This window comes from Myodes glareolus, chromosome 7 (assembly GCF_982192425.1).
Source record: "Myodes glareolus chromosome 7, mMyoGla1.1, whole genome shotgun sequence".
Classification (NCBI taxonomy): Eukaryota; Metazoa; Chordata; class Mammalia; order Rodentia; family Cricetidae; genus Myodes; species Myodes glareolus.
In genome coordinates, this window is record NC_142032.1 from 6,436,459 (window position 1) to 6,444,005 (window position 7,547).

General features: G+C 49.5%; 1 protein-coding gene across 3 annotated transcripts in view; it reads right to left on the reverse strand.

The window, feature by feature from the left end:
• The window catches only part of Acsl5 (acyl-CoA synthetase long chain family member 5), a 49,963-nt gene extending 44,748 nt beyond the window's left edge, over positions 1 to 5,215 (reverse strand). For 2 of the 3 annotated variants that reach the window (XM_048423298.3, XM_048423296.3), the window contains exon 1: positions 5,060 to 5,215. The gene's annotated coding sequence lies outside the window, so the exon portion shown is untranslated. Of the gene's footprint in view, positions 1 to 3,050; positions 3,549 to 5,059 lie in introns of those variants that run through there. The other variant, XM_048423297.3, reaches the window with a different exon arrangement.
• Positions 5,216 to 7,547: the final 2,332 nt, after the last annotated feature.

Here is a 7,547-nt window from a genome sequence, read left to right on the forward strand (position 1 = left end):
GGTTGGCCTCTGGCACCAGGTGCACGTACACACATCTACACACCCCTGCACACATGTGTAGCGTGTCTGGATGCACACCAACAAAACGAGTTTCTCTTTTCTTGCCCCCATTTTCACAGCCTTTCTCCGATCACATCATCTGTTATGCACTGTCCCAAAAGACACAGTGGTCATCTTGGTTCCTCCTGCAGACGGACGTCTTAACAAGTCCTTGTTCCTATTTAAAGGCAGCACTTCTAATTGGAGGAGACAGGGCTATCTCTGACCCAGCCCCACCCCCTTCAAGTCCTCCCACTAGCCACTCACAAACCCCTGTCTTAGAGTAGCGTGACCCAGGAAGACCCAGAGATCTGTAGTAGTACTTCACGGACTGGCTGACCTTCCAAACCCTATGAAGTCATTTATTTATGCACTTCCCGAGAATGGGGAAGCTAGGAGGAATCCTGCCCTGTGCCTGCGGGAAGGGTTGCTGAGAGACTGTATCTCATCATGACAGACCCAGAAGTACCGACCACAGAATTGCGGCGTGAGCTGTGAAGGCTGAGGTCACTGCTGGGACCACACCACACTTGCAGAGTGCTGCCAGACTCAACAGTCACCTCTGGCTGCACCCAGCCAAGAGGCACTGCATCTGCTAGGCACGAGTATGAGACATAGCAGGCAAGCAATACACTCCTGCTTTATAAAAATGATGCCAAATCTGGGACTGGGAGCTCATCTGCCTGGAAGATAGAAGATGCTTCTTCCTCTTCTTTTTCTTTTTTTAAGGTGAATTCACTTTTTAAAACTTAAACTTCCTTAAATGGACCCTCTAGCATACCCACAATGCTATGCCATCAATACTTCTATTTAATGCCAAACCATTTTCATCTTCCCAAAAAGGAACCCCCGTACTTGTGAACCACTCACCCCTCACTCCTTCCCCCAGCCCCAACTAGTCTGTCTACATCCTGTCTCCACGGATTTGAGATGGGAAGGTTTGCTAAAGATGAACTCTCTTCCAGGCTCTTATTCTTTGGCCTACGCATTAAGCCCGACTCATCAGTGTTAAAGTACATAATACCCTCGGAACTAAATGAGCCCAAGTTCAGGTTCCAGGCCCAACCATCCACGATCTGAGTGTCTTTCAAAGTCTCACTTTTAACCCTGTCCCATGGGTTTCTGTTTAGAATCAAAAGAAACGGATCCATAGAACTCTAAGCATCGTGCTTCCCCGATGATGGCAGCAGTAATATTCATGGTTCCAGAAAAATCTCAACTAGGGGCTGACCATATAAACTCAATACTTGGTATCAAGAGTGTCACACATGAAAATCTTTTAAAAGTTAAAGGTTAAACTTTTAGGCTATTCAAAGGAAGGTTAACCTACAAGCGAACGAAGAACAAGTTTTCAAAATAAAATTGTCAATATTTTACTTTTGACAGCATCAGACTGACTACAGTTCCAATACAATTGACAGCCTGCTTGTTCTGTGGCCTTGGGGAAGCAGCTGCACTTCTCTGATGCTATTCTCTTAACCAGCAAAGAGTGAAGCCATCCACCTCAAAAGACTGCCTTGACCAAATATAATATCTGCTATGTGTGTTGGTACGCAACTGAGTTCTCTGTTCTTTCATAGTGTCCCCCTCCTAGGACCTGCAGCCTCCCGTAATGGAGCTCTGAGGAGCAAAGAGGCACACTGATCTTGTGGAATGTGTCTGTGCCCTCAGGAAGTGTCACATAGCTCAGTGTGGTGGCACACACCTATGATCCCAGCACTTAGACACTTGAGGCAGGCGGATCACCAGCCTTCTCTACGTAAGGAGTTCCCAGCTCAGTCTAGACTACAGGGAAAGTCGGTTTCGGAAAAACAAAGAGACATCACCTTAAGCCAGAATGCCTGGCTGAAACTTGGTTTGGTCTGGACAGCAGTTTTACAAAAATTAAATTTATTATGCTTTTCTGGGTTATATGTGCAGCAAATTTTTCTAGTGTTCCCATGACCAAGATCCCATTAGATACAGAGACTTCACCTGCCTGTGTTACCTGCTCTCCGCCTGCCTGCATTTACAGCTGTTGCTTTATTTAGGCTTTTGTGCCTTTCGCCAGCTGAGACAGGCACATGAGTGATGCTCGCACACTTTTACACTGTGCTTCTTCCAAGGGGAATCTGAAAGTTCCCCGAGACAGCTGCTCCGTGGACATAGAGGGCAGGCTCAGAGTCCATGGCTTCCATCTCCAGCTTCCCAACCTGACCAATGCTTTCTTTTATTTAGACCCTGCCTCTTACAGGGCACCCATCCACTTTAAGTACAAAGTTTAGATTCAGTCCTGCCATTCAGACTAGACTGAAGGGAGGTGGGGAGGGGGGAGGTGTGTTATACCACATGGGGTATCAAAACCCAGCCATGGAGCCCCTTCTCCACGCTCACTTCCTCAAAGCCCTTCAAGAGCATCTTGGATTCAATCCTGCCATTCAGACTAGACTGTCAAAGGGGGGCAGCGGGGAGTATTATATCACATGGGGTATCAAAACCCAGCCATGGAGCCCCTTGTCCATGCTCACTCCCTCAATGCCTCTCAGGAGCATCTTAGATCTAGCCCGTGCTTATAGCCCTGAAAACAGACCTGACTTCATTCTGGAGCCACTCAATTTCTGCATCTCCTCACTTTCATTCCTCAGTTCCTACCATCAGAGGGGGTTAAAGTCCAGTGAAAATCAAGGTTAAACCCCCAGCCCACCCCAGGGAGCCATGCCACGTGCGCAGGCCCGGAAGAAGAAGAAAAAAAAACGGTCGCCGTAATCCTCCTCGGAAAAGAGACGGAGAAAATCCCCTCCCATTGTCCCTTCCTCCTTTCCCTCACCTCCCGGTGCACGGAGCGCAGGTAGCCCTGGAAGCCCCCACCCCCACCCCCGGGACAGAAAGAGCATGGCGCACACGTGGGGCACAGCGAGCCCGTGAATTGCAAGCAGCTTCCTGAAGCTGGGCAGGGAGGAGGGGGACCGGGATGCCTCTGCCACAAACCCCGGAGCCCGCCCTTGGATCACACCCGGCTCCAGATCCCTTACCCTGTGAGGGGCCGAATGCCTGGGAGCTTCTGAGTGGGGCTTCCTGGATCCGGCTTCTGGCTGGCAGGAGAGCCCCTATCCTTCCTTCCTCAGCCCGGGCTTCTCCAGGGGCAGGGTGGCTTCAGAGCGTCCATGCAGGCAGGCAAGCAGGCAGGCAGACAGGCAGGCAGACTGGCTAGTGTCCCCCCTTCTGCCCTGCCCTGAGCTGTCCCAGCCAGGCCATAGCCGGGCTTTCTGACATACTGGTGCTGGGGACTTCACTTCCTGGTTTGGTTTTTTTTTTTTTTCCTCTTTCACAACTGAAAGTGGAAGCGCTTCTGACCAGGAGGAGGGAGCCAGGCAGCCAGAGCTACCCCGGCTGTTTTTTTTTTTTTTTTTAAGCCTTCAGCCCCAGCCCCTAAGGGCTGAAACAAAAGCCACCTTGCATCCACACAGTCCACCTGCTCCCGCTGGACCCACGAGCTCTCCTAAGACGAAAATCCAAATGAAACCGAGTTGAGGTGCCCCTGGATTCACTGCCAGTGAGACGGAGGTGACGTTGTTCCCCGCTGCGTTTGCAGGACAGGAAAGTCCAGCTAGAGGGACCTCCGCCCTTGGGTCAGTCTCAACACAACTGGCTTCCCGTAGCCCCTCTCCCCTTCCCCAGAGCTGCCGACTCAGGAACACAGGCGTTCCTCACAGAGACAACAGAAGAAACAAAATAAGCCAGGAACCACTGGGGCAGCGAGCCATTAAATTGACGTGGCTCTTTTTCCTCTGACACACCAGATCGGCCTCCCAGTCAGCCAAGTTTAACGTAAAATTGTGTGTGACCCCTCTCACACCTCGGCATTTCCCGGGGCTCGTGATTGGCTTATTTGATCACCCTTTGTCTGGTCTCCCAGGGGTACGGAGGAGATCCCGTTCTAGAATGACAGGTTCTGCCCTCCCACCCAGCAGCAACACTACAGACAGGCAGAATTACACAGCACTTTCCTAGCCTACATCCCTCCAAAAAGGATCAGCAAGAGGTTCAAGATGAGCCTGGCTCTTCCTGAGAGTACCAGCTACCTTAATGGATTCCTTCTCTCTGCAGAGAGCACCCACTCCTGCTGGAAAGGCCAGGAAAATGGAGCCATATCTCAGAGAACAGCAGGTCTGTCCTCTTCGGAAGGATAGAAGGAGGTGCCTCTGGCTTTTGTTTAGTTTCAGAGCTTCCCCTAAAACAATTTTCTTCAGAGGAGACCATTAGATGGCAGAGTGGATGCCAAGCCTCAGGGCCTGGGTTGCCCCCAGCATCTCTCTAAGGCCCTTCTTAGCCGCTGCAGGTTCAGAGGAGACCAACTAATATTGTGGCTATTGGTCTCCTCTAGAACTGAATGTTAAGTTCAGCAAGATTTTAATCCAAAGATTTTAATGGGAGGATTCTGACATCACCCAAGACTTCTGTCTTGGATGACTGGGGCAGACCATGGAGAGACTGACAACCATGTCTTATCTAAAGCCAAGCCACACGGTTCAACAACTCAGAGATGTAGCGAAAATATGAGGCTAGTGCTGCTTCCCTAGTAGTAGATGCCCCCCTGAGCCAACACATATCATATCTGTAGGATGCTTGCCAGCCCCTAATAGCATCCCTGCTACCCCCTCCCTTCCAATAGGAGTCTCAACCACCAGCTGTTAAGAGGCACCTTTAACTAAGAATTTCTGAATGGTAGATGAAGGAAACCTACATCCTGACTCAGTCTTTAACTTTCAAAAGCTTTATGCCTTTTTAAAAGTGACAATATTCTCTTCCAATCCTCTCTCTCTCTCTCTCTCTCTCTCTCTCTCTCTCTCTCTCTCTCCCCTCGAGAACTCAAGTGGCTCAAATGTTTCCCTTCCCAATCGATTTCTTTCTTTGCCTCCCACACAAATCGGCTGAGATTACCACTCATGTTATGAAAGAACTTGAAGCAGGTTGAGGATGTATATGCATCCCACTGCCCCCCACAGCCCTCTACTCCCCTAGACCAGAGAAGGCAGCTCACCTTGTGAGAACAGTCACAGTTGCTGGGTCGAGGAATGGCTCCTCTTGCAGCTGGCTTGTTGGTTCAGCACCACATTCAAGCCACCTCTGACTTTCCACGCTCTGGGACTGGGCACATCTGAAGTCACTGGATCCTGTCCTGAGAGTGTCCTGCCAGCTCTTCTAGAACCTTTGGACCTGTTGCAATAGAGGTGCAAAGGTAGAAGTTACCTGCTCAAACACTTTTAGTCACCTCTGACAGAAGTGGAGAATTTGGCAAAAGGTTAAACAAGAGATTGTTAGGCAATGGATTTAAGAGGGAAAGAAACAAAGAGCAATTGACTCAGAAAGTGCTATTGAGCGGGGTGAAACTGTCATAAAGCTCAGACTTCGGGGGAAGGAGTAGGCAATGAATAGGGGCTTTGCATGTGAATTTTTTCTTTGCCCCCATCTTTGGGACTGAAACAAAAATAGGCCAGACTGGAATAATAAGGCAGAGAAAGTGCACCTTCGTTTTAGGGTGACAGGATGGGGGCGGGGGGAGTCACTTGCACTGACTCAGGCTATGGCTTCAAGTTCTAGGCAGAGTAAGTTTGTGTTTGGAGATGAGTTTCCTAGGAAAGCCAGGATAATCCTGGATATTCCAAGGCCAACAAACAAGCAGAGCTGGCCTGAAGTCTGGAATGTGAACCAAAAGACAAAGCCAAGTGTGGTGGCTTCAGAGAGAGCAGGTTCTCGGGCGCAGCCTGTCCTCCTCAGCCCTGGAAAGGCCCTGGAAGCAGCAATGTGGCTGTTGCCTCACAGCTCTGTCTATCCAAGTGGAAGATGCTCATGGCCGTGCTGTTCCTTAAGCCTGCAAAGATATCGCACTAATCAGAAAGAACCCAGAGAGATTAAAAACAGAGGATCTGCAGAACCGGCCCAACCTCTACTCAGGTGAGGCCAATGAACCCTTGTCAAGAAGGTACTAAAAATCTTAGAACCAGGCAGTAGCCAGCCCAGGCCTGAGGCAGGGCCACGGCTCCGCATTGCACGCTTCGGCCCTCTGCGATGCTGCCTCACTGATCTATGCCCCCAGTGAACCTGCAATGCTCGGGCGCTTTCTGTGTAGCAGCCCTTTAGGAATGCGGAGCAAGGTTTATTTTGTTAAGGTACCTGGTCAGGTGTTCAATATCAAAGAGAGGCGCCAGCACCACTTCCGGCTCAATTCATGTGCGGTGGTTAGCATGCTAACAACATAGGCTCTTCTCAGACCAAATGCTCATTCAGGTCTCAGAGGCAAAGACCTCAAAGGTCATCTGTCCCTGAAAGGGCCTTCGCCCTTCCTTAGTACCAGGAAGAAAAAGGGCTTCTGAGAGGCTCTGAAGAGAATGATCTGATGAGACCTTCGGGCGTCAGTGCTACTGGGCTGGACCAGTGCCGAGGTATGCTGGTCAGCAAACTACTGCCTGAACACCTGCCGATGCCCACTCTCCAGAGAGTGAGATGCGCCAAGCTAAACTGTGGTTTCCAAACTTTAGTAAATGTCACAGTCCCCCAGAGGGAATGTTACAACATAGTTGTCTGGGCCCATGCCATGCTTTTGATTCAGTAAGCAGGATCTGGGGCCTGGAAATCTGCATTAATGTCAGTGTCTGGTAATATGGGTGCTATTGTTCTGAAGACACCCTAGATGAATGTTTGCATTAAACATCTACCCTGACTTCAATAGAATCAGAAACAGAAATATTTCAGGGATTGCATTAGAAATGGCCCTGGTTATGATCAAGTTTGACCTACAAGGGTAGTATTAGGGGTAGCTTTGGTTATGATCAAGTTTGACCCAGACTTGAACTGGTGTTTTTGGAGAACCTGGCCAGCTGGCTGAGTCCCAGACAAAGATGTTGCTGATTAGGAGGTCCTGCGACTGATTGTTCACATCCCTTCCACAGATCTAACTCAAAGTCAAGCAGAGTCAAAATGGACAACCCAAGTGAGTGGAGTGTGAGTATGAATGAGCCATCAGTGACATAGTGACCTTGACTTTACTCTCAGGGGCACTGGAGATGCCAAAAGGTGCTGTACTGACTTATGGTGTAAAGCCCAGAGGTTCCTAATGCACCATCTTTCTCTCTCCAAAAATCAAAACCAAAATCAAAATAAAATAAAATATTTCATACGTGCTCATGTGATAGTGTCCCTGTTGAGTGTGTTTGCAGGTGTATGTATACACACATGTGGAAGCCACAAGCTTGGTTGCTCTCCAACTTATAGAGTGGGGCAGGGTCTCTCACTTGAACCCAGAGCTCTCTGACTTGTCCAACTACTCAGCTTGCTTATCTGGAAATCCCCCGTCAGTCTCCCAAGAGCTGGGATGATAGGCAGGTCTCCATGTCCTCCTGGCAGATTTGTGTCTGCTGTGGATCTGAGAAAGCAAGTGATTTTCCCACTGAGCTGTACCCCCAGCCCCCACACAATCTCTTGATGAATCACTATCTCTGGTGTGTTTGACAGGTTTCTTCATACTGCCC